Here is a 27,869-nt window from a genome sequence, read left to right on the forward strand (position 1 = left end):
GACCTCATGAGTTGGACGACCAAATAGCTGAGCAGTTAGGGCGCATACAAAGTGGGTGCAGATATACTGAGCAACAAGTTCCTGGTCTGACTCCAGAGTGGCTGGACTCTTTGCTGCATGTCATTCTCCTGCTCTCTGTCCTCACATTTTCTGTCCCTCTCTACTGTCCTGTCAAATAAAAATCCCAAAAATACCTATAAAAAAAAAACAACCCCACCCTGGCAGCTCATAGTAAAAAAAAAAGGAAAAACTTGGGCAGAGGGATGAAAAAAACAACATCCGAGTGTCCTGGTTTTTCACACATCAGAGGAAGCAACCTTAGACGCACTGTAGCCTTCTGTCTGTCCTGAAGACGTAGCTGCTCATAGGACGTATTGTGACCTCTTGTCTTATAAAGCTAAAGAAGGCTGAAGCTCTGGTCAGGTAACAGTCACCACCACCTGCTCCTGACAACAAACCACGTTCAGCAGCAGAGAAAACTTACCAACAGCCCCTTTAGAGACACATCCCAGTTGTTTTTCACATTTTATCCCATTAACTACACTTCATATTCCTGCTGACCGCTGATCACAGCTTTCAGATCAGTACTCAGACGCTCTGATTCTGTGTAACTGAATACAATATGATATGGGTTGTAATATTAGCCTACATCTGAACTCTGAATATTCTGGTGACCTGGGAGATCCATGATAGATTTCTTTATGTCTTTATGCAACAATGACTGTTTTGTCTCTTGTTTCTTCTCTATATTGTATTTATATTGTGGCCTCATTGCTCTTCTTATTCATAAAACAAAGAGGTTTGTGGGGTTTGTCATTGTAAAACTGAGCAGGTTTATTTTATTAGGAACCAGAGGACCTGGTGTGTTCAGCATTAATCAAAGCAGAGACCCCTGCAGGTGAGGGTCCAGGAGTAAATCCTGGACCCAGACACAGCAGGCTGTCCAGGACTCTAAACATGCCCCATCCCCCAGGGAGCAGGGGGCAAAGAAAAGAGGAGGGTTGTGAACACCGTCAAGCCAAAGAAACAACACAGGAACCAGCAGGAGCTCCTTAAAGTCCTGTTCTGTTTGGATACCACAGCTGATCAACAGCCAGCCTCAGCACTAGAAAAACATGCCTCCATGAAAACTTCTCAGATTAGGTTTCATCGCCTCCCCAGACTCTCGCCCCAGCAGCTGCGGGTTGTTCTCCTCCTGCAGGCTCCACCATCATCTAACTACAGTGATTTATGCTACTGGTCCTCTGACCCCACCTTGACTTCAAACAGAGGCAACATGAAACAGTGTGTGGACACAGGAGCTGTGGATGGAGAGTTTTCAGCTAACAGTGTGTCAGAGCACAGCTACTGTCTGAGGAAAACCTCTGCCCTGAATGGAGGCAAATACTGTATATTTTAGATTCTAGATCGGTAGATTTTCAATATGCTGCATGAGGAAAACACATATTATCTACTGATTTGTAATTCTAGATTTGTTGACTGATGCTACTTCCACATCTGGACCAATTCTGGTGTAGAAAATCTTCCGGATGTCAGTCAGTATGTGAGGAAAACAGCTGGATTCTGCCCAGATGTGGAAGTACATGTGCCAGACTCAGGCCCACACAGTTCACACAGATTCTTTTATTTCAAATCAGCTGCTTTGAGTCCTTTTTTTTTCTTTTTTTTTTTACTTTTGGGGACTTCTTCCTCTTCTGACATTTTTTTTGACGCATTACTGCCACCTTCTGATTCTGAGTCTAAAGCTGTTTCACAGTGGCGTGTGAGGCTTCAACAGTGAAAGCTGAAAATAGACATCAGTTAGAAAGATACTTAAATGGAACCAATATCTCTCCTCACATCTCAGAACAGTTCTGCCCCACAAAGGATCTGATGCCTGTTTATCCATCATGTAATTTACTGCCCTCTTGTGGTGGCAGCAGGGTATTGTCTCTCAAAACTAGCTTGACTTCCAGCTGTTGTATCTATAGTTTCCGTGCTTTTCGTGGGTGTAACCGCGTCCTGTTGACAAAGGCTGGAGCTTGTCGAGCAGAGAGGAGTCTTTTTTGGACGTCTGTGCTTTGAGGATAATCCTGGGCTCTTGGACGGCTGACTAGCTATGGCCAAGTGTTCTTGTCAAGCTGTCCTTGACTCGGCTTCCACTGTTCTGAGATCAGTTATGATATTGCAGCATTATATGCATGTGCAGACGTGTGTGGAGAGTAAACTAAGAGGCAGCGATAGCAAGAGAGAGAGAGAGAGGAGTGAGCAGTGAAGCTGGAGTTAGCTGGGTTAGCAGTATAGCTGTGATTAACTAGCTGTGAAGATTAACAACATTGATGCCAGTAAATACAGAATTCTACATTGTCACTGTGTGTGACTGTGAGTTAATGGTAAATATTTTGAAGGTTACCATAGAAGTGATTTTTAGGTATTTTCTTCTATACTGCACATTTGACATTTTTATTGTCAGCGCAACTTTCTTTTTCTGAGCTGCAGTTTCTCAGGTGAGCTCTGATGTCACACACGCACACACACACACACAAACACACACACACACACACAAAGGTGAGCTGCTGCCTCTCAGGTGAGCTCTGATATCACAGAAGTGTTCATATTATTTTGGGCACCTGACAAAAAACCTACACCCTTGTAAATTATATATAAAAATATACCGTATATACCATTTATGTCAATAGCAGAACCTGGAGCATTGTCCCAGTTATACACGATGTCATACAGAGCACCGAGTATTTCATTACTGCACAGTCAGCTTCCTGTTGTTTTATTATGCAAGATTGTTAGAGTCGTTTCAGTGATGTGTTTCTTCTCACTGACTCTCAGAGTCTGATGAATGCTCTGAGAGGACGAGTCTGTGTCTGGACTCTCAGGACACCCCATCAGTCACGGGCTCAGAGCTGTGTGTACAGATCACAGATCCACCAGCATTGCTACCAAAAATATAAAAGAGTCAACATAACAGTGGGTGTGAATGATCAGATGGTGGATGGACTTGTAACATGTCTGATTTCTTCAGTTACAGACCTGCAAACAACGTTTCCCAGCCTGTGTTTGTGAACAGGCTGGCGCTCCCAAACCAACCGATCATTGCAAAAGTTCAAATTGACTTGATAAAAGATGAATGAAACATTTCTAAGAGTCATCTGTCAACGTTAAAACCCCTCAGCTTTACAACTGCTTGTGCACACTGCTTTTTAACCGCACAGAAAACAAGACGCTGAGCGAGCCACTGGGCTTTCCATACAGCAGTCATGTGACCTCATCCAGGTGCAAATAGACATTAATACTGTAATATTGTGTTATTTTACATTTCTTAGTTTACTAACATGTTTGTGACATAGGAGGAAAACTACACCCACTGACTGTGGGTGACTGGCTGTTTTTAGGCCTCTGCCTTGTTTAGGCCTGAGTGAAAGTCAATAGCCTATAAATGGTGTCTGGTCTGTGGGTTTTTTGCTCGGCAGCAGACATATCACATTTTTACCGCTCATGGTTTTATCTGTGAACAGTCACTTTTCCAGCCCAGAACCACCTCTGCACTTCGTCCACGTCTGAGTTTGGAGAGCTGCGGCTCTAAAAGTGTCTCTGACATGAAGGCATTTACACCGTACGTTCATATAATGATCTGGGGATCAAAGAGCGAGCCACTGCAGCCGAGCCAAACCACCAAGCCACCGGGGGGTGGGGGGCACAGGCTATTTTGTCATATGGGCCATAACAGTCAGATTTATAGAGCGATCTAGGGCGGGACGACGAGTCAGAGGAGTTTGCTGAATTCATTATTTTTATTACCGCAGACAAACCAGAGAGAAAACGAGATCCTCCCTGTCGCTCACAGCAATAGTTCACATGAGACAGACGGCAGACAGAAGGACAGACGTCATGATGTGGACACAGTTTTTATATGTCCCACATGTCTTTACCCAAGGCTTGGCCCCGCGACTGATTGGTTTATTGTCTTAGGTTCAATTCCCACAACAGCAAATAGTCTGTTTTTGTGTTTACAGCTCAGTCTGTCTCATCATACACCGGCAGCTCTCAGGCACATTTCCAACAATCAGATGTAAACTCAGGGTAACTTCAGTTCATCACAACCTGGGTCTGAAACATGTAGAGAGAGGTACGCAGGCTCGAGGGGAACATGCAAACTCCACACAGACAGCTGGCCAGCCGGTTCGAACCCGGAACCTCAGTGCTAACCACTGCACCGCCGTGCCGCCCCGCCCTCTGAAGATCACTTTAATAAATGTATTGTCTCTGTCCCTTGTGTCTGTGGATGACATAGATGTGTCTTCTACAGCGTCACAGTGCAGACTCTCACCTGACAGATGCAGCTGTGAGCTGCTGATGTTCTGCTTGTGCAGCGATCGGTCTCTGTGTCAGCTGCCAGTTCTGCCATATGATAATATTATATAATATTGTTGGCTCACTGTTGGGGAATCAGTCAGTTAGTGGGGGCATCTCAGAGGAGGCATGAACACACCAACCCTGTCTGCTCTCTGTGTGTGTGTGTGTGTGTGTGTGTGTGTGTGTGTGTGTGTGTGTGTGTGTGTGTGTGTGCGCGCTCTATGGGGTTGTAATATTTCTCCTGTCTCATACACACATGCAGTACACCAGCCACCCTGCTGCTACATACACTTGTAAAGGCTTTAACGCAGTGAGCAACAGACCCTGCTGTATCTCATTATTCCTGTCCTGTCTCTGAGCCTGGTCACAGAGTGACAGTGAAACGGGGGGGGGGGGTATATATGGCAGGTAATGGATGTAATTCAGTGTGTAATTCTATGGTTTATTGGTGAAGTGTGTGAACTGCACTGCAGACTGGAGTGTCTCCTGGCGGCTAGGCTAAAGAAGGCTATCTTAGCTCAGAGTCAGAACGTACCACGTACCACAACGACAGAACAGATGAGACAAACTTATAAATGCACATTTAATGGGGTGATGACAGTCTGACAGTGGCCGACCACGCGGCATCGTACCGCTAGAGATCGGCATAAACAGCTCCACCACTAGTGGCATACTATTAGCCCCTTTTCGATCTGTGGGTGCATAAAGCAGCAGTGATATCACAAGATATTTCTTTTATTCTGTGTTCTTCACTAAAAGCCACATATTCCTGACATTTCATCCGTCTCCAAGTCATGGCTCAAAATCACTACAACTAATGCTCCTGACTTCCAGGTATGCAGCAAACTATTTACAACTTCCAGGTCTCACCAAAAAAATCAAATCAACTCAAAATTGAGAAGTTAATTTCCACACACTTATTTCAATTCCTGATTTCCATTTATAATCACTTTTTCTTATTTCAAAACAAAATTTCATTGTCCACCAAGTACATGGACCCATTACCAACTTGAAGTTGTGGTTAGTTTCATTTATGGCAAAATGTAAACAAAGAGAACTTGTTTATGGAAACAAAATATGGTCAGAAGTATCGTTGCTGTGTATAACATCTGAATGTGTTAAAATATATCTGTAGCTGTTGTGAATAAATGACAAAGCTCTGCAGATAAATTCCAACTTGTGAGTGCAGAAAGAAGATCTGCACAAATGTTTGCAGTCACACATCAGATACTCAAATATGATCATTACTAAATCAAATCAGATCAACACCTGACAAACAGACTGATCTGGAATAAGTCTAAACAAATGTATTGTCCTCTGAGCTCTGTGTTTTGTGTCACTATTATGTCTGATATAATATGGCATTACATTTGTCTAACTACAGCCTGTGTTGTCTAATGAAGTTTGAAAGGCCCATGTTGGTAGCATTAAATGTGCTGTGTGTCACAGTATAATTTGTAGTATAGAATTTTGGATCTGATGTGTATATTGATTTATAATTAGACTATGACTTGTAAAATGGTGTCTAATAGTTTATTAGGGTCTCCTGCTTGGTTTCTCATTAGTGTATAATTTGGTGTGATTAGTGTCTATCTTTTCCCATGTGGATGTGTTGATCAATGCAAATGAGTTTGCCACAACATAGAGCAAGAAAGACAGACACTTGTTTTCTTCTACAGTCCCAAACGTATCAGAAAAATGTTCAGCGAAGACGTGTTAATCAAGATATCTGATCTTGCAGCACAATCTCCACTTTTAGAAGCCATAGACTGTAAATACAGATGGACGTAACCTCCATGACGTCACCTACAGGCTTCTGAAGCTCAGAGTGAGCTGTTCCACTGATGCCATCTTGGCAGCATCTGACTCTGCCCCTAACTCTCAGCTAATCCAAAAATGGGCAAAGAGGAGGGGCATATGTGGACCTGAGACTTCAGTGTATGCTTGTGTGCGTCAATCATACACACTCAGAGGCCACGCCCAGTGACACATAACTTTAAGTATTGATAAAATGTAAACAGGTGAGTTATATAAATAGTTGTCATGAAGGAGGAAATTAGCTCTAGAGCTGTTTTTGTACCAGGCTGTAAACGTGTTTATTTCTGCTGTAAAGTTGAACATTTTAACATGGGAGTCTATGGGGACTGACTCACTGTTGGAGCCAAACTCTGGTGGTCATTAGAGGAACTGCAGCTTTTGGTTCTTTAGTGTTGTCTTCATGTTTCAGGCCTGGAGGTTGATGTTTGGTAGAGACTCCACGATAAGGTGTTTTAACAACTGTTTTCTGGTTCTGTTCAGACACACAGCTCCTGGTTCAGGTTAGGGACAGACCCTGGGCTGGTTTATTACAGAAACAGTTTACAGTGACTTCAGACACAACCTGTTTATTTACATTCAACCAACACCACCATCTTCCATTGACCTCAACCATTGAGCTGTTGTTGCCTAAACCACAGATGGGACTGTGATTAAGCCTCTGAACATAATCTAGCCAGCGATGAGTTTTCTACATAACCTATTTGCTGTGGCAGTTTAGTTGTTTATGAATATACTGTCATTTCAGTGAGACAGGTTTGGACAGATACATGTTTGCCAGTCTTGGTTGGCTGTGTCTCTCTCCCCCCTCCCTTTGCTCCCCCTCTTTTCTCCTGTCTAATCGTTTTATCAGCGCTGCAGGCCTCTCCTGGGAATCTGGTTGGCATTTAGCAGAATGAGATGACACAAGACCCCAAGGGCTCATCCAAAACCTGTCTGCTTCAAGCTGTCCACATTATTAGCTTCCTGCTCTCAGAGGAGACCTCAGTCATTCACACACAAGGCACACACACCAGTACAAACACACTATGTTGTTATAATTCTCTTTTCTTTCTCTGTGCTTCTTCTAACATCATCTTGTCTCTTCACCGTCTCTTGTGCTCTTCTTCCTGGATGAAGAGGAACTTATGTGTGTTGTCACAAAGCATCTCCACCACCAGTGTAACAGTAATTACTTCATTGATATTCCTTGCCTAATTACACTGCTTTGCATAATTTTTCTCCTGTTTTTTTTAAATCATGGGCACAAACAGATGTCTGTAATCTTGTTGGGCTGAGTTCATTGCAGCATACAATATATCTGCATCTCTCTCTCTCTCTCTCTCTCTCTCTCTCTCTCTCTCTCTCCTGACACTGTGAGAGTCTGTGACACCGGGGTGTGTCATCAACATGAGTGACCTTTAACCCCAACACTTGCTCAGAGCAGTTAAAGGACGGCATCGTTGGCCAATCAGCACCTGATACTTTATGAGGTAGAACAAACGAATTAGGAATGAAAGGCAAAGCTACAACGTGTTAATGACTGAATGTGTATATGAATATTCATTATTCAGTTCAATCAAGAGAGGCTAATAAGAGGAACAAAAGAGTATGACAACACAAGGAATCAACTTTGGCACTTAGACCCCCGGCAGGAAGTGGATCACCATGGGGAACGGTCTGTAAAAGAAAGGTGCTTCCAATTAGATGAAGCCAAGACACTGGTGGAGGTGATGAGGGATGGAGCTTGAGGACGGGGGCGTTGTCAGGCATCCACAGTTGAGGTTGGCTGGAGATGGACAGGAGACAGAGCACAGTACTGTTAAACTAGAAACACAGCGGCTACACTGCGCTCAGGGGTTTAAGAGTGAGCTGCAGCCCAGAAATAAGTTTTAAGAACACACAAGCAAAGGTGTAAGCATCTCACACTGAGGCTCAGCAGCTAACAGCTCGCTGTTCCTCTGCTGCATCTGTGTGTGCTCTTTGGTCATGTCACATTGCTCTGAACAGAAAGGTAAACTCATCTGATAGTGTAAAGGAGCAGCAGGTTTAGCAGGTTTACTCGCTTTTAAAAAACCTGCTTATACTCACTAACTTTGGTGTAAAAAGGTTTTAGAAGCTGAAAAATCTCTGCAGCAGCGCTGTCACTGCTTTCCTCCATGTGTCTGGGAGACTGTTGCTGGTTGATGTCGTACAGAACCTAACGTGAGTTAAATTAACCACAGTAATAAACAGTCATAGTGATAATTAAAATTGAAATGGTAATACTAACCATCTGGCATTTCTACTGTGATATAACATGGAACTGGTAACCGTTTCATCTCTGCTTGGATGTGCTTTTGAACGCATGGATTACTCAAACTGGACTTCCTGGTTTTTTTTCCATGATCTGTAACATCATTCAAATTCCTTCTCCATTCTATTAACACTGTGCTATTTGTGGTGTGAACTGTGGGGATATAGGGTACAGGGATATTTAATGATTATGGTGAACTGACCCTTTAATAAGTTCACAGAATCTAATTCTACCGTGAGTCGACAGATTTTTAGCTCCTAATGACAAAAACAAGAGCTGAGCAGTAAAAGAGACTGAGTATTATATTTTAACAGGAGTGTGGGTGTTTAAACTGCAGCAGTGGTTTATGATGCTGGAGCAGGCCGACAGGAACAAGCTCCTGAGAGCGAGGGCGACTGTCTCCGTCTGCCTCTCCCAGTATGTCATCATGAAAATCACTGCCGCTCACTAACAGAGTTGTGTTATGACTTTTTGCATTGTAAATGTGTATATGTGTGAATGTCCAGTATGTGTTTGTACATACTGTAGGTGTATGTGTATGTAAGGTGTTTCAGTTTTTCTGGCTAGGATGGGGACCTCAGTGAAATGTTTATTTTGGCCTGTGGTGAACACCACATTATAAAAATATACATTTTCTAATACCCTTAACAGTTGTGCGGTTTAAAGAAACCATTGCTCTTCATTCATTTTCCCTCGTCTACACTGAACGACAGAATGACAGGAGAAAGATGCAAAGAGCGACTTGATGACGTGCAACATAAAGAAAGTCATAAATTACGAGAGTTCATTGTGAGAGCAAAGCAGTTCTTCAAACACTATACAACTGTTTGGCAAAAAAAAAAATGCATGAATTATTTCTTACTCATGGTATTATGTATTCATTAATTAATTAATGTATAGCCTTTTAATAATAATTTAATACTAATAAAACAAAAGCAGAAATATCAGCTCCTGTATACATCTGTAACATTAGACATGGATTCTTTTAACATAACATACAAACCTGCTGCTCCTATTCATCTATGTGAATGATGGCATTCATCAGCTGGGTGAAACAACCCAAAAATGAATGAATGAATGAAAAATGGATGAACGAATGAATAAATACTTAAATAAATGAATTAATCAATTAATAAATATCATTCTTAACCCATACCAGATCAAGTTATTTAAAGCAGCTATTTGTAGCAATATCACACGAGAGAAAGTGATTCAAAGAATCTGTGATAATCTGTGATTGCGTTCACTTTGCCCATTGGAATGAATCCACTCAGACCTGCTGCTGGTCTCCTAAAGGGGTGGGGAGGTAGAGAAACCCACGTCACTGAGATACAGGAAATAAAAGGAAATGAAGCGTCTTGGTCTCTCTCTGATTTTAGCATGGCTATAATTCGATTGTAGGTATGAGGCCACAGGCCAAGCAGCGAAGACATTCACACTTGTGCTCATACTCAGTACAACATCACAACCTATTGTGTGATATTGCTTTTATACAGCAGTTCTACGAGCGCTGTATTAGTTAAATAAGCAACAACAGATTATGATTAGTTTGTTTTCGTTACGCCAGTATACAGGCTTCTTCCCTTCATCGTCTTCTGACGAACCAGACGTCAAAGTTTGTTACAATCTAAAACAGATAACGACCGTTAATGTAACGCTAATTAGGCATATTTGCCTCAGTGGCAAAACTTGCAGCCTTGTTGAGTGCATTTAATTTTTCTAGGTTTTTTGAAAAATAACTCTAAGGCTCAGTCATGAGGAAATTCTCCAAGAGGTGGCCAGTAATGCTCAGGAGCAGCCTGTTCCTCAAGTCTGTTTTCACCTATGAAAAGAATAACAAAAATGATCGAGGTGAGGGATATTGAGAGAACCAAACAATCTCTCATTTCAGATAATACTGTTGATTAAATGTCTTACCGAGACAATCCCTCTCACAGTTCACACTGGAAATGGGCACTGTGAAGGCAATGGCTGCCAGCTCAGGAAAGGGTAAAGTTGTACTGGGATGCCAGTTTCCCCATTATGGTTAGCTGAACATATTCTGAAACATTACAGACACAGACACATTAATCACAGTAGGACATTAATCTGGGTCCCTGAGTCATGTTTCTGCAGGACTCCCTTGTTAATTGTGTCTTTCACATTTACCTTGAGTGCTCCAGTCAGCACATGCTGCTTGTAGCATGGCCATTCTTGCAGTGCATGATCTTCAGGCTGCTGCAGGAATTTTGTGGACAGGGTCTTGATATTTTCCATGTTGATGGCATCATCCTCCTTTACCACTTGGGGTCCCAGCATGTGAAAGACCCCCATGATGTCAAGGTTTTGTAACCTTCTGTCAAGGCTGTCCTGGAGACTATCTACATTAGGTCCCATTACCTAAACATGGCATTAAAAAAAAGGAGATGATTAAGTTTTATTGATTGATTGAAACATTTATTTCCACAGGGAGACAAACTAAGACCTGCGTCTGTCATTTTATTTTGTTTTCGGAGACTGATAGTACTTAACAGCCATCCAAAACAAATGTACCCGTGTCCTGAACTGGGATCGAAGCACTTCCCTTGTCTGCTCCACCTGGCCTCTGCCTCTCCTCTCCCTCTCCTCCTCATGGTTGATGTTAAAGGCACCTGATCCCACAGGGTTGTCCAGGTCATTATGGAGGCGGGCCAAGAAGGGGGCTGTGCATCACCTGCATCTCTGATGGTCCTCAGGTATGCCATTGTCACTTGAACCTGATAAAGGCAGTTACACAATGCTTAGCGGTTTTCTTGGATGCAATGAGCACTGATTGAACAGCCAACAATTTAGTTGTATTACTTTAAAATTATGAGATACATGTTAAAACTACCTCTTTGATGGGCAGGAATTGACTTGATCTTTCTGGAAAATCATAGAGAGCCGGGCTAAGTGTGGTAGTACATGTGCCTGCAGATAAAGTGCAGCAGAAACACAATAATGGCCAGAATTGTTGTTGAAACCTGAACATGTGTTTTCAGTCTTCCCATCAGCGACATTCACCAGGTCTAGGAACTGGCTGAAGAGCTTCCCTTCATTGTCCATATATCTGAGAAACATAAAAAAAGACATCTCAAACAATCCTGTTTTACTCCAGTTCAGTTGTTAATCATTGTCCTCTCAAATGATTAATACCGCATATGCAGATCCAGCTGCCTTTCCACAGAAACATCTGTATTTTCATCCACCTCCAGCCCGATAGCCACAGTCAGAGGACAGAATGTCTCGTAGGATGGGTTCCTCAACCACTGTGGCCAAAATCGCCAACGTCCCATCAACTATTAATCTATTACATAGATTAAACATTATGAGTTTTGAGGAGAGCTAATTTGTAGTTATGAAATGCAAATATGAACAATAAGACAGTAGTCTGATAATCATTCACCTTCACCCTCACCTCTGCAGAGCTGGCAGCCTGTCTCAGTGAATGGCCGCTTCGAGCCTTCTCTTTTTGGTGCCTACTTATGTTGCCGACATAAGCAGCAGAACATTACTAGGTAAAGAAAGACAAAAGTGTCATTGTTGGTCATTGTTAATACAATATTACATTGAAAAGCACAGAATTGCATGAGTACTCGCCATGATCAGTGTGGTAGAGCCATGGGCGGAGCCTGTGGTTAGTTTTCTTTTTATGGCAGCTCTTCTCTTCTCCTCCACTCTCCTCTCTTTCTGCCCTCTCTCCTGTTATACTGTGTTCTGCTGCTTCGCTCTGGTCTCCTCCACTCACCCCCGCTACTCCTGCCTGTCTGCTTCTGTCACCTGTCTAATTATGTGTTGAGAAGAAGTAGATATTTCCCTCACGGTACAAATATTTGATCAATCAACCAGTAATAACATTAAAATATTGCAGTAGCCACCACTAATGTTACATAGCCTTTAGTAAAACCAGGAGGCTTAGCCTATCTTTCTCTTCAAAACTTAATGAGCCCCTCCCAATCTTAGGTAACGTTGACTTACCTGGTTGTTATCTTCATCATCAGGTCTCTTCCTCTTCTTGGAGAAATATTTTAACAAACTCATCTGAAAATGAAATCCGGAATAATAAACATCGTTGCTTCGTTCGTTGATGATTAGGTCAATTATACTGACTGAACTAACAGTATGATTCTGAGTTTGCTAACAGTAACATTAAAGGAGAATTCTGGAACAGGACGGTATTAGCATAAAGCTAACTCAATACTGCACATATTTTCATCGTTTTGTCCCTAATGAAAGTAAATTACTTAAACACTCTCTACTCCTTCAACTCAATGGCCACAAAGTATGTTGTTAATGGAGTAACTGCTGGCGATAAATTAATGGAACAAATATTGTAAATGGTCAGTATCGTTTACCGTAAACAAGTGGACACTGTCTATTTAAAATAAGGAAAACAGTAGCCTATATAACTATCAGTAGCGCTTTTCTGTGTAATTTAACACAGCTATTTACTTACTACTACTTTTACGACTACATCTGCAGACTACTTCAATTTCAATTATATTGCATTTATTACACTTACCTTTTCAATGTTTTCCAAATGTAGGCCTCAGATAGATTACGTCATGACCGTTGATTTGACAGGTTGATCGTTGTCCAATCAGAACAAACCCACCAAGGTAATGTTATATATATATATATATATATATATATATAACTTACAAACAGCTCCTTTAAATGTAAACACGTGACAATGTAAACAAGCCTCCAGTCTGCGGCAGTTGAGGTCAAATCTAACATAAAAAGAAAAAATTGACAAAAACTCAAATGTGACTGAGGTTTATCTTATAGATCCTGACCGTCTGAGACATCTATGTAAACTTTAGCCCCAATAATTTGTCATGTCAAATTTATTCAGACTCCAGTTGTTTTGTTTTTTTACTTTCGAGAGTTGTGATGTGTCCAGAAAACTAATGGTGCATTCATGTGACTAGGTTCAGTAGAGGGCTGGAAAAAAAACAAGCCCACAGGTCATCTGTGCAGCAGGTTATTATGACCTATAGTTACGTTTTGTTGCTAGGCAACATCTAGTGGTCGAAGTAATTATGACAGGAGCAAAGGGAAAAGTGCGGTGACATAGTATAAAGAGAGACAAAGACCACGTTAGGAGGAGACTGTGGAGGATGGATGGGTCAACAAAACACAAGTAGCAGTTTATATTATCCATGACCGTTTGACAAAGTTAACAACATTAATATTACATTATTATTGTAACCATGACAACAAAGATTGTGTAATCTTAAGGAAGTACTTATAAATGCGATCTTTTGCAAAACATAACCAAGCCATGATCGTTAATTATTGTAACCATGGGGACAAAGGTCCAATATGCCACTGTCGCTATACCCTGCGTGTTTATTATTGTAACCATGACAACCAAGGTCTGGTATGCCTCCTGAGGTTGGAGGAGTTGTTGGCCCATGAGCAGCTTGATTGAAATAATGTCTGTAAAATGCACATGCTATCAGACTACAGTGAGGTTAAGGATTACATGAAAACTCGGTCAGAGTCAGACCAGGTGTCAGACCCAGTGTCAGTGCCGTCTCGTCCTGGGACAATGGAGACCAGACGCTAAGAGACAACCTGCACTGTCAGCAGTAATGTATTCTTCCTCTTACAAACGTTGTGACTGGGGGTGGAAAGAGGGCTCCCCTGGGAAATAAAGTCTGCCTCCACTCGCCCCTTCTTTAGTGCTCTTCAGATCTGCTCAAAGCCTTTGCCTGTTTATGAGGGTATAAGTTCTGCTAAGTCCCTGAGCCTCCAGGATGATTATTAGGAGCAGGTCCATACTGACAGACATGCTGAATGGAAATTATGTCTCACCTTTAACCCACATTCATGAATCTGTTTGAAGGCATTTCTTTAAAAACCCCTCTCCTACAGCGACAACGATAGTGTCACAAGCAGTGGCTCTGGATGGTAACCTCAGTATGTCAGTCCACCACTTTGGTCCAGGCTGAAATATCTCCACTAGTTTTGAATGGACATGAAATTAGGTTCAGGAATTGCGATAACTTCTTCTCTGACTGCCTTCTCTTAGTGCCATCATCATTTTCAGTCGGCCAATGCTTTGCCTGGCCGGGCCATGCTAATGCCTAATATAAAGGAACATTATGTGTTGTTTTAATATGACATTCAAGAGCCAACTAGAACCCTGTTAAATCCCACAGTTTTCTTTCATATCACACAAATCAGAAAAATAAAGAATAGAATACAAGTATACAAACATAATAATAGTAATGGGTGAAAATGGGACATCTCAATAAGCTTCAAAGTGAGTGAGTAGGGACACAGTTACTGCATGTACAAAATATAATTTCAACCACAAAATACCTAAATCCTAATAATTAATACCTAATACCTAAAACCTTAAATGGAATAACTAAATGGTCCCAAAAATCTATCCCATCAGTCCATATATATATATATAAATACTAACGACCTTCTCATTGCTGCTGACTCTGGCCACATCAGCATCCACCTGCTATTTTCTGGTCTTGTATGTTTGCGAGGGAAGGAAAGTTGGAACAAGGTCAGAGTCTGTCATTTAACTTGTATATAATATAACATTATAAATAATACAAGCATTGTGCAAAATATTGCATTCAATGAGCTTCAAAAAACTGTAACAGTGGAAAAGAGGTTCAGTGCGAGCATTTACTGCGGACAATGATATTATACGTATGACTTTTTTCTGTAGAATCTGTAGTTTCTCAAGATAACTAGTATAAGTATTACACCATATAATATTACAGTAATTTAGGCTCAAATAAGGACTGATATCGGGTTTGAAGTGCTTCAAGTGGTAGAAAAGGCCTCAGCTTACAGAATAAACCAACATATTTAGACAACTTTTTGGTCAACTCATCAATATGGACCTTAAAGTTCAGGAATTCGTCAATCTGAATCCCAGGAATTAACTCTCTCAATTTCCTGATCATTTCTTTTAATACTAACATGTTCAACATGATTTCTGTTGAAATTAAAAATAATGAAGTTTGTATTGTTCTAATACTTAATAATAGCTTATTGGATTTAAACCACATATCCACCAGTTCTTAATTTAGGTTATTTTGTAGAACACATAAATCTTTGTGTGAGAAGAATAAATTTGTGTCATCCGCGAATAAAATGTTATCTAGAACACTGGAGAAGGTCACAAAATACTTTATATACAGAATAAAAAGGAACGGACCTAAAATGTATCCCTGAGGGACTCCATATTTGATCATTTTACATTGGGAATTATGACTGTTTATGCATACATATTGTTTCTATGCCAAAAAAGCACAAAAATTTACATAAATGAAAAAGCACAGACAAGGAGAAAGTACAATTTATTGTAGAAATATAGTCAAACAAGCAGTACGTCTGTAAATGTTTTTAAAACTGCCATGTTTGGGAGTGAGTTGCTAAAGCAGGCGATCTACCGGACTAAAGTGGTGACGAGGGAGCTGAGTGAAAGGGCAAAGCGCCCAATTCACCAGTCAATCTTCATTCTGACCCTCATCTGTGGACCTGAGCTTTTGGTAGTGTCCGAAAGAATGAGACCACAGATACAAGCAGCTGGAATGAATTTCCACTGCAGGGTGTCTGGGCTCAGCCTTAGAGATAGGATAAGGAGCTCTGACATCTGGAGGGAGCTCGAAGTACAGCTGTTGCTCCTTCATGTTAAACTCACAGTCTGTAACTTCGGCCTCTAGTGGTCTCTCAAGCAATACAATAACAAAAGACAGGTTTGGGTGATGTCATGAAATAGTGTAGGATCATGGGAATTGTCTCACCATAAGCTCCTCTCGGTTTGGATTCCTTCAGTGTCAGGGGTTCAGGAAATCAAACAGACCCGGTGATTCTAACTGTTAAAAACACTGAATGAAGCATTTTGACATTTAAAGTCAGAGTTTGAGCGACGCTGTGCAGAGGACAGAGACTCAGGGAAAAGTTGGAGCTGAGATTGATGCTAACCTTTGTTTGATTGTTTCTCCGATAACTTATGAACCAGTGTAAAGCTTCTGTCAGACAAACACACTGACACATGATCATACAGGATGTGATGTCAGTGACAGGCGACCAATGAAACGTTACCATGATTAAAATCACAGATTCCTCTGGTTTGAGAATTGATGGAAACATTTGGGCTGATGTAAGAACACAACTCAACAACATATAGGTTGGTCTATTTGTTTTTAGACATTTTAATGTGAAAAAGTTACAGATTAGAACTTCAACTCTACAGATTGTTAGATTGAATTAAAGTCAATTTTCCTGGTGATTCAAAATGCTACAGAGACTTATTACTGTCAGATTGTGATATATTTCCAAACCCTGCCATTATTCACTGAAGGAGCAAAACAGTCAATGTTTTTGTTACCTACAGTTGGTGTTTTTCCAGGTATCGGTGGACTAAAGATGATGGATTAAAACACAAACTTAAATAAAAACAGCCAGGAGTGGTTGGTTTACACGACAGTTGGAATAATATTGGATCTTGCGATTGTTATTGTCTGTGTGAAGAAGCTGAGTAAACAGGAACAAGAAAAATACTCTGTGTTCTCACTCAGCTTCTGCCTTAAGTAGCTCAGTAACCATGGTTACTGTATAAAGACACAATACCATGTGTCTGCTAATGGAGTTCAATGACTAAATGTTGGTGAGAAGAAAAAAAACAGGTCAGAAGATGTTTGCAGGATGATGAGTCAGCGCTGAGTCTTTGAAATCAAACAGTCTTACGAGCCTGGCTGCCTGTATGAAGTTCAAATTCAAGTTTATTTATAGAGCACATTTAAAAAAGCAGACAGCTGACCACGAGCTCAAGAAAAAAATACAATCAACAGAAGAAAATCAAACTTCAACAGACAACAAAGTAGCAGAACAAACAAAATGAGGGAGGCAGCTGATCATAGGTCGAATGCCAATTAGAATAAATGTGTTTTGAGCCAAGATTTGAAAGAGACAATGGATGGGGTGGATCTGGCTATTCCATAGTGTGAGAACATTTCTTTGGTTACATTTTGCGTGTGGGGCAGTCAGGAGGCCCATGGGGCTTGGATGTAGTGTACAGGGTTGAAAAGTCCATGATGTAGGGAGGGGCTGATCCATTTAGCGTAATATGATCCCTCCTTATGGAACTGGTCAGAAGCCTGGCCGCAGCGTTCTGGACGAGGTGTAGGAAATACAAGGACGACTGACTGATTCCAGTACACAGGGAGTCACAGTAGTCAGCTGGGAGGATATGAGAGCATGGACAACTTTTTCTATGTGTCTGAACCAGAGGAAAGGTTTAATATTGGTGATGGTTACGAAGCTTGAAGAAACTGGATTTTACCTTTGCCTTCACCTGAAGGCCAAACCTGAGGGAGTCAAAGGTTTTTAGTATAAGACTTAATGTAGGTGAACAGTTGACCTGGGCTGCTGGTGATCAGTGTAATAGAATCCTGGGGGCCAAAAAGAACAACTTCAGATTTGTTCTGGTTCAGTTGGAGGTAGTTTTTAACCTCCTAGCTTCTTCTGTCTTCTAGGCGTTCTCTGAGTTTAGATTTAACTGGTGGTTTGGTGTTAGACGGGACAGAGCTCAGTGTCATCAGCGTAGCAGTGGCAGTAGATGTTGTGTTTCTGAATGATTTTACCTGATGGCAGCATGTAGCTGAAGAAGAGAATGGGGCCCAGGACAGAGCCTTGGGGAACCCCACACAACAAGTTTGCTGGAGAGAAGGAGAAGATGTTATGGACATGAGAAATTCTATTTGTGAGACAGGAGGTGAACCAACACCAACACCGGTCTATTAAGAAGGTGCGATCAACAGTTTCGAGGTCCAGTAAAATAAAGACAGCACAGAGACTAGAATCAACAATGAGGAACAGGTCATTGTAGACCTCCAGTAGTGCAGACTCAGTACTGTGGGCCACCCTGGAACCTGACTCATTTTGAATTTATAACTCTAAGTCTAAAATGAGATGAATGTGCTTACGACCCAGTACCTTTATAACCTTGAATATATTGTCTTACTGACATGAACTGTAGAAAGACAGTTTAATCACAGTGTTGAGTAAAACAAGGATAGTGTGCTACTACAGCGTAACAGACTCATGGACCTGCACAGGTATGATGGTTTGATCATGACCATGTCATTACCACTTCATGCTGATGTATCAGACGCTTATATACAGCACGAGTCTCTGTGCTGTGTGTCTGCATCATTTTTAAAGTCACCCACACAATCTGATTCATTCATAAAACACTGAATTAATTTGCAGTAATTCTGCAGGAGCAGATTACATTTACAGGGTGGTGTATGTCGCTTAGCTTCAGCATAATAGCAGTCAAGTTTCTTAATTTAGCCACCCTCAGGTGTGGCTAAGCTGCCATGTGATGAATCAGTGGTGGTGTTTTGGTGCTTTAGTGGCTGTGTGTTTGTTAAACTGTATCCACCTCTCAGTCTGCAGCTGGGCATCAGGGTCTCATACCTTAACACACTTGAAAGATGATACTCATATACATGAGAATGGCACAATGCTCTGTCATACCACTGAACAACCATTGCTTCAGATACAGTAAAGATTTTTTGGCTAATTTATTGATTAAATATTAGTGCTATCATCTAGACAGTTGGGGCCATGCATTCTGCATGTGACAGAAAAGAGAGCAGACAGCTTCATCCTGTATGGAAAAACTAGGGAGGGGTGGGGGAGTCGAAAGGGTTATGATGTGAGCTCAGCAGCAGTGAGGAGCGCAGGTAACTGGCAGCAGTGAAACCAAGGGCATAGGTTTAGTCTCTATGTGTGTGTGTGTGTGTGTGTGTGTGTGTGTGTGTGTGTGTGTGTGTGTGTGTGTGTGTGTGTGTGCTTGTCCGTGTTTGCGTGTGGTTGCTTCATGCAGAAATAAAGACTTATGTTAAAAAAGAACAATAGCACAGATAATTGTCAAGTCACTCCAGGCTGTTGGTTTATCACCCTTACCACAGTGCACACACACACACACACACACACACACACACACAAATAGATGCACAAATAGATGCGCACACACTCACAGAACTTGATTAGTGACTAACAGTGGCCAGGAGCATGTTGCATGTTGGAACAGGATCCACACAGAATCTGCTGAACTCTTCTCTGCTGTGTTTTGCTCCAAGGGTTTTTTTCTGTTGTGGTTTAAAGTCTAGACATCATTTGCAATCAGTCCACACACACTCAGTGACATCATTCATTCCCTGGCCCCCCTCTGTCACCTCAACCATCACAACTCATCACCAAAGCCAAAGCCTCACCTGCACCCAGAGCAGAACTTGAACCCCGACCAAAAAAGTCTTCGCCCTCGTACAGTCTTCATCCTTGTACAGGCTCGTCAGCATTTCATTCAATTACCCAATTCATAAAATGTGTGAGCAACAGTTCAGCTCATCATTTTAAAATTACAATGACTAGTTTCCAGTTTTATTTATTGTTCTTCATTATTCATTTAAGTAAACAAGACACTCAAAATGTGTTTTCTTTACAAATAAACATGCAGTTGTCATGAACCAGCTACAAGCAACAAGAGAGACCACACAAATAAATCAAGTTTAAATCACGTCACATGTATTTTAACTAATTATAAGCAAAACACAGGTTTAAGGTGGAACATGTACAGTATGTCAGTCAAATCAGTGGTGAGCTGAGAGCATGAATGTGTGGAAGTGTGAAACATTTAATCAATCAAGTGATGAAATAAAGATAAACCAAAACCGAACAGGGTCATCGGAGGAGAGAGAGAGAGAGAACTGATTTCTCCAGCCCTCTGTATCACCTTCAGGGGAAGTGGGTTCAGGTGTGGCTCTACCTTCGTACCACACCTCTTACACCTGAGCTCCTAAACAGGAGGGGAAAGAAAGAGGGAGGAAAAACACCAGGAGCCATAAGAGCAGAGACCAACCAGGTAAATATTGCCCCCAAAAAGAAAACAACTTGAAATCTCACAATATCCCAAAAATATATTTGGTTATTTGATCACTACAGAACCAGATTATAACTTGGGCAGGCATCACAAAAATCCAAAATCCAAAAAATCCAAATACCTGCTACCCATCCCTCCCAGCACTCCTCCTCACACCTTCCACAACCTACTGAGAGGAGCATTTTAAGAGAGACACAGAACTTTCATCAAAATTTGATTGACAATTACTTAACAGTAAGAAAACACACATTGGTGTTGACAGATGTTTGGCCTCCACTTGATGTACTATTTCCATCCTAAAAAACAAAACTTTTTTACTTCTTACTGAATGTTGGCTGAGCTTAAAACATAAAATAAAATAAAGTAAAATAAAATCAAATAAAATAGGGCTCCTCTTTAAGTAGTTGTAAGAACCTTACCCCTGTGAGAGCAGCTGATTCCTGTGTACTCTGCAGGTCAGAGAAAGGGGAACACCACTACACTTTTAAGACTCTTTAAACAACCTGATTAAAACTATCCATTCTTCAGATCCTACAACTGCATGTCTGCTTCTGCATCTGATTTGCATTTTTTCTTTCACTGACCTGAGGCTCTCCTGAGGACCTCTGGGCTGTTGACTCCCCCTCCTTCTCTTTGACTCTCTCTGTGTGGGACTTGGCATCAGCGTCGGGTCTGCTTTGTTGCCAAGGGAAGACAATTCCCACTTCAGCTCCCTCCTTGTCCTCTTCACAGCACCACTCAGCTGCTGTAGTGGTGGAAAACACAATCGCCCTCACCTGCTGCTCCAACAGGGAAGGAGTCAGTCCTAGAGTTTAATGCACTCTGCGCTCTGCTGAGTCCTGAATAAGGAACAAACTCTCAGCATACGCACATGCTCTGTAAATAAGTGTGCACAAACACGCACATATACTGTAAGTCACTGAGCACTTTATTAGGAACACCTGTGCATCTGCTCACTCATGCAATTATCCAATCAGCCAATAATGTGGCAGCAGTTCAGTTCCTAAAATCCTGCAGATCCAGATCTGGTTTGAGCCAGCAACAAAAAGCCTCCAGTGTGGGGGCGTCGAGTGGTGCAGTGGGTTGAGCAGGCGCCCCATGTGTAGAGGCTACAGTCCTCGCTGCAGTTGGCCCCGGTTCGAATCCCGCATCGGACGGCCTTTACTGCGTGTCATTCCCCCTCTCTCTGCCTCTCCATCTCCTGTCTCTCTCTACTGTGCTATCATGAAGGCATAAAAAGCCCCCCCCCCCCCAAAAAAAAGCATTTGTATTGATGAGAGAGGTCAGAGGTCAGAGGTCAGGGGTCAGAGGAGAATGGACGGACTGGCTGGAGCTGACACAAAGGCTACGGTCACTCAGATAACCACAACACGTCCAACCTACAACAGCATTAGACCACATCCGGTTCCACTTCCTGTCACCAAGACCAGAGAAATGGATACCTTTTAGTTATCAAGCAGGTTATCAACTAGCTCAGTTAACCCTGGGTTTAGCTGTGGGCGTGTTCATGCGAAAGAGGCGGGGTTGTTAATTATAAGCAACATCACCTGATCCATGAATGGAGTTCATGAAGTTCAATGATATGAGAAGAAGCACTGACACTTGCCAGCAAGTTTGGTTATAGCAACGTCCAAAAGCGATGTTCAACAAGGTGAAATGTGAACAACATGATCACATGACTGGAATAAAAATATTATTTCCATGTCTAAATATAATTTCTATTTAAGTCAGACTTCAGATGTATTGTAAATAAGTGCATGATGTTTGAGTATTTTCACTCGTCAGTCTGATGATGAACAAACTGTGATGGACATGAGCTGCAGATAAAACAGTTAAAGTTAATGTCAGACTGTTTCTGCTGCAGAGAGAAAGAAAAGAGAAGTAGTTGATGTCTGATGAGTCTGACTGAAATGTTCATTTATAACCATGGAAATAATTAACAGTGTGTGGCTAATTGTTCTAATCAAAGACTATCAGAGGTTTAGTTTTTATTTCCAGTTGTGGTCACAGAGTCTCCTCATGTTTATATGAGCTGCAGTGATGAAGAAGAGAGTGAAAGCTTCATCACTGTCAGGAATCCGTCGGATTAAAGAATATTTGTTCAATTAAAATGAAGCTATAATAGTTATTATATAGGCTATTTATGTAGAGTGATAAACTCTCTGTGCATTTTTTAGAGGCTTTGTTTTAAAACCAGAGTGACACATGGAAAGACTGAAACAGGAAAACTATTCCACTGATTTATAATTTCTATCTACTGCTCGTAAATATTGATCACTTTATTGTCAACTCATTTGTCCCTGTCAGGATCCTGTAGGAATAATGAGTCCGTTTTTCCAGTGATTTGATTGGTCAGTAGTTTGCCTGTTGACATGATGGAGCAGGTTAGGAGTTCAGCATTAGTTACCATGGTGATTTACCCCGGTAACAAGTGAACCACCGTCATAGGACTGAAAACCCAGAGTTGAAACTGAAGTTACCTCGATAACCTCAGATCCTGCTTCGTAGTGCAGGCCTAAGGTCTGACGGATCTGGATTTGTGCTGAGGCAGCAGATGGTATGGTCAGAGCTTGGAATCAACCATGTTCATCCTTCATGGCCACAGTTCACCTTCTACTAACGGCTAACGGCTAACGGCTAACGGCTCCCCCCCCACATAACATGACATTAAGGACTGAAGAGCTATCCAGTGTTAGTATGCTGTTCCTAATAAAGTGCTCACTGAGTGGATAATGTGCAAGGAGATGTGCGCTGAGGAATTTATATACATGCAAATGTACAACACACACACACACACACACTCCTGAGAACAAGAGGATTCACCCACCTCATGCAGGGTGTCCACCACCGCTCCATCACAGCCAAGATTTAATATCATACAGCCTGCCAACAGCTGCCATGGCAACCAGCACTTCCCCACAATGCAATTTTTCCACTGTCTCTGAGCTCTAATGCACAATGGCTCCTTTCTCCCTGTATTACGGTGTCTGAGAACAGAACACTGCCGCTGAAGAAAACACATAGAAACACACACAGCATGAGCCAACTCAGAAAACACCCTCATCCATTAAACAACACACAGCCTCAACAGTAACTGCATCTGTATACAATACAGATACTGTACAACGTAGTGATCAAAAATAACTATAAATGTTGTGTTATTTTTTAACCATCATGTTTAAATACCTACCTTAAATTCCTCCTTATCCATCAGTCCTCTTAAAGAGGGATGTTTTACAGAAAAAAAGTAAAAACAAAACAAAAACATTAAATGTGTTGCTTTCAATAAACTTTTACTGGTGTTCAATTTCACATCCTACTATTAAATGAAGGAATCCATTTCTTAGTAGGATCATATATAAGAACCTTTGGTATATATACACACACACGCACACACACTCGTTATTGTACACATATTGTTATTTACTGAACAACCAGCACTTAGTGTCTGTTTTATTTTATTTTCACCCTTTTCTCTGGTTGTCTCTGATTGGCTAATGGACAGAGTGACACTTAAAAAGGAGAAGTGAAAGGACCTGAGAGGTTCAAAGACACAAGACAGAGGACAAGTAACACCTCACCAAACAATACAGTTCTCCATGTTAATGCAAAAATGACAACAGACCAGCACTGAATGAAATATAAATATATCAATAGAATCAATATGTAAATAAAATGTAGCAGGTACACCAGCTTCTACATGACAGTGCCCCTATACCCAAAACCACAAACTAGTTTAGGTGTGGAAGAACTTGTCTGGTCTGCACAGAGCTGAACTCATCCCGACACCTCAGGAACCAAGTGGAACACAGACTGTGAGTCGGGCCATGAAGCTCTTATGGCTGAACGTGTTCAAGTCCCTGCAGCCAGGTTCTGGAGGAAACACTGACACCAGGAGAGTGGAGGCTGATCCAGGAGCAGAATGAGTCTGTGTTTGGGTGTCCACATACTTTTGGTCATGTGCATGACACTATGTATGTGTTCTGCTTGAAAGGATAAAATGATGATTTCCTTTCTCTATTAACCTTCCTCACCTTCACTTTCACCAAATCCCTCCTCTTCCTCCTTCTTCCTCACCACCTCTGACAGACTGGTTCAGGGTGCAGTGACGGTCCAGAAGGTGAATGAATGAGGGGCTGAGATCATTTCCCTGCTGACAAACATGTTGAAGTGAGTCCCCAGAGAATCCCCACGCCTTATTCTGACTTCTTGAGCTTTGGCTGAGCAAACAGCACATCCCCACTCTCTGAATCCTGCTTTTATTTCCCTCTGCCTCCTTCACAACCATCTTTTAATTACGCCTACTAATTAAAACTCCAACAAGCTGCCAGCCTGAAGCCACCACCCACCCACCCGGCCTCCTCCTTCAGGTCACCCAGCTCCCTGAGGAGGGAGAGCAAACAAGAGAACAGTGAAGGAACACACACATTCTGTTTTTCCTGCTTCATCCTTTCTCTACTCCTCTTATCCACTTTAATCCTGCACCTCTTTATGGTTGTTAAGCCACTGGAGCAGTGTGGAAGCATAGGGCGCAGGGCCAGGGGGGTCAGGGAGGCTCCTCCAAAGAGGCTGCCCCTAGCAGTGGTGGTCCAGGGCCCTCACTGAAACGAACCACTGAGCACTGTTGGAACAAAAGTTCATTGGCATTGAAAGCTGCACCAAACAAGAGTTTAAAACAAACAAGACTAAAAGTCTACAGCCTCGGCAGAAGTGGTTTGTTAAAGTCTACAGCCTCACTAGCTGCTCTTTGAAGCTGCAGGGCTCAATAGCCCCACATGTCTGAGACGGAACCAACTGCAGATCCTTGTTATTTTAAAGCTTTAGCAGCTGTAGAAATGAAAATGTAAAGTTTGTGCTGAGGAGAGGTCGTTAAAATCTAAAGATTTATCCCTATGGGAGCATAAATCTGCCTTTAGGATTATGAGATATCTCATGTTTGTAACCAATATTTAGTGTTGTGTTATACATCAGCTCATGGAGCGTCCGAAACAGAAAGAGGAGCATAAATATACTGATCATTTTAACAAACTGACAGAGCTGTAGTTCTTCTAAGGAGTCTGACTGGGCATCATACAAGAAGCAGTCATAGGAGTGATTTAAGAGAATTTGTCACATTCACCAGTTTTAAGTCTGTTGTACGACTCGTTTGTCCACAGCGAGAAAACTTAAAGTTCTAATCTGTAACTTTTCCACATTAAAATGTCTAAAAACAACTGGACCTATGTTCTATATGTTGTTGAGTTGTGTTCTTACATCATCCCAAATGTTTCCATCAATTCTCAAACCAGAGGAATCTGTGATTTTAATCATGGTAACGTTTCATTGGTCGCCTGTCAGTGACATCACAATCCTCTATGATCATGTGTCAGTGTGTTTGTCTGACAGAAGCTCAACATTGACTTTTAACTAGTTTTAAGCCACATACACTTTTTCCACCTTGGTGGTTTTCAGCTCTATATTTGAAGCAGATGAAGGATTTTAGTCGTCGGACGTCTGGACCTGAAGTTATCAGAGAAACAAGCTGAGTAAATGTTAGACAGCTCAGCTCCCAGCTGCTGGAGACGTCCTGTCCTGTGTCACTGAAGAGCGTCTGTGAAGCTCAGATTTTTAAAGTCAAACTGTTTTATTCATTGTTTCTACGGATTTTAATCCCCTGGTGTGTTTATTGTGGAGAGGAGGACACCTCTGTGGAGAATTCAGCTGCTGGTAAAAACCTGCTGAACATCTGGTTCATAAGTTATCAGAGAAACAATCAGAACAAAGGTTAGCATCAATCTCAGCTCCAACTCTTCCCTGACTTTTCCGTGAAACTACTTTATTCATTGTTTTTAACGGTTAGAATCACCGGGTCTGTTTGATTTCCTGAACCACTGACACGGCTGGAATTCAAACCGGGAGGAGCTTACAGTAATGGTGGAGAAGACAACAACTCCCACTTAGCACATTTATATACAATTGTAAAAACCATCACGTTGTGACAATACTAACACAAAACTGTGTTGCAGTTTGCAACATCCTGCTGCATTTACATCAAAAAAAGTGGAGCATCTACCACCATCATGATGTGTCATGTGTATAAATGGGCAGGTTTTGGGCCGTGGAGCCACTGTTTCATAGAGCCACACAGACACAGAGAGATGGCTGGAGGATGAGGAGGAGCTACTCGGACTGAACATGTCATAACACATGGTTTATCAATGAGCACCAAAATGTGCACACATGCGAGCGCGGGTGTGATGTGCATATGTATTTCATTGTGTGTATTTAACGCATGTTTGTCTGTGTGTGTGGCAAAGCCGTGCAAAAGGCATATACGTAGTTCTGTGAGTATTTCATTGTGTGTGTGTGTGTGTGTGTGTGTGTAACTCCTGCAGGTTAAACTGAACTAACAGGACACTTACTGTAGCTGACAGACTGTAGCAGCATTAAGGCTACAAACAACCCACAATGCAACACTATGTAAAAAAAAAAAGTAGTTACACTGGTACTCCTCATTCTGCTGTGCTGAAGAATGAACCTGTAATTGTCCAGTGTGAGAGAACTCTCTGTATAGTTTTTCCATTCATGTGTTTTAGGCACTACACAGAAATGCTGCGTCTCAGTTTTATAATAATGGTTGTTTTAGTTGTATACGTGCCTCTGTTGAAATGTGTGTAGTTATGCCACTTGGTTCGTTAATGACATGGATCATGAGGCAGATGGATTTGTGTGATTTGAAGTGATGTGACAGCCAGTTATTTAGAGTCTAAGTGAGATGAAACCATTAGGTTTGTTCTGGTTATAAGTGTTAAGATTTCTGGACCCAAATTAACAGAAGACCAGAGCAGAGCTGCTACACTTCACTGATTTATCTGGCAATGCAAACACAACACACTCACTCAGATGCTGAAACAAATCTAAGAGCAGGAAACTGATGTCACTGATATGGTCATAACTAACAAAACATGGAGCTAAGAGACATTCAGGACACAGAGCTGGCTGACAACTCAAGATTTGGGAATGTTGAAAGTGTTGAAAGCATTACATCTACTGGGCCAATTCTCAAAAAGCATAGGATGATGCAGTTGTTCACTGTGTCCTTTGAAAGACACATTGTGTAAAGGAGCTCAGACACCAGTACCAACACCTCACATATTCATCTCTGTGGATGAGGCTGGTTTCAATGGGACTGGAAACAGAGCAGTAGTGGCTGTCCTTGTCCAGAGGGGTGTCGGCATCACATTGTGAGCAATCATGAGCCTGAATCCAGAGGCTTTTGTAATTGTATGGGACATTGTGGTGGCTTACAGCCCATTCCAGGATGGAGTTACTTTTCCTTCCACCTAGCTCTCCATTCCTCAAATCCACAGAGGAACTCTTTTTCTCACGGAGGTGGAACATTTACGATGTCTGGACGTATCTGCAGAGGACTGTGCAGGGATGGATCAGGCTGCACCTCTGAGGCTGAAACATGAAGCCAACAGTGTAGAACCAAAGGCTGCAGTTCCTCTAATGACCACTAGA

General features: G+C 41.8%; 1 protein-coding gene across 1 annotated transcript in view; it reads left to right on the top strand.

Moving 5' to 3' along the window:
• The window catches only part of LOC130186093 (LIM homeobox transcription factor 1-beta-like), a 53,976-nt gene that overhangs the window by 10,485 nt on the left and 15,622 nt on the right, over positions 1-27,869 (top strand). The gene's annotated exons all lie outside the window — the stretch shown is intronic.

The sequence above is a fragment of the Seriola aureovittata genome, chromosome 18 (genome assembly GCF_021018895.1).
Source record: "Seriola aureovittata isolate HTS-2021-v1 ecotype China chromosome 18, ASM2101889v1, whole genome shotgun sequence".
In the NCBI taxonomy this organism is placed as follows: domain Eukaryota; kingdom Metazoa; phylum Chordata; class Actinopteri; order Carangiformes; family Carangidae; genus Seriola; species Seriola aureovittata.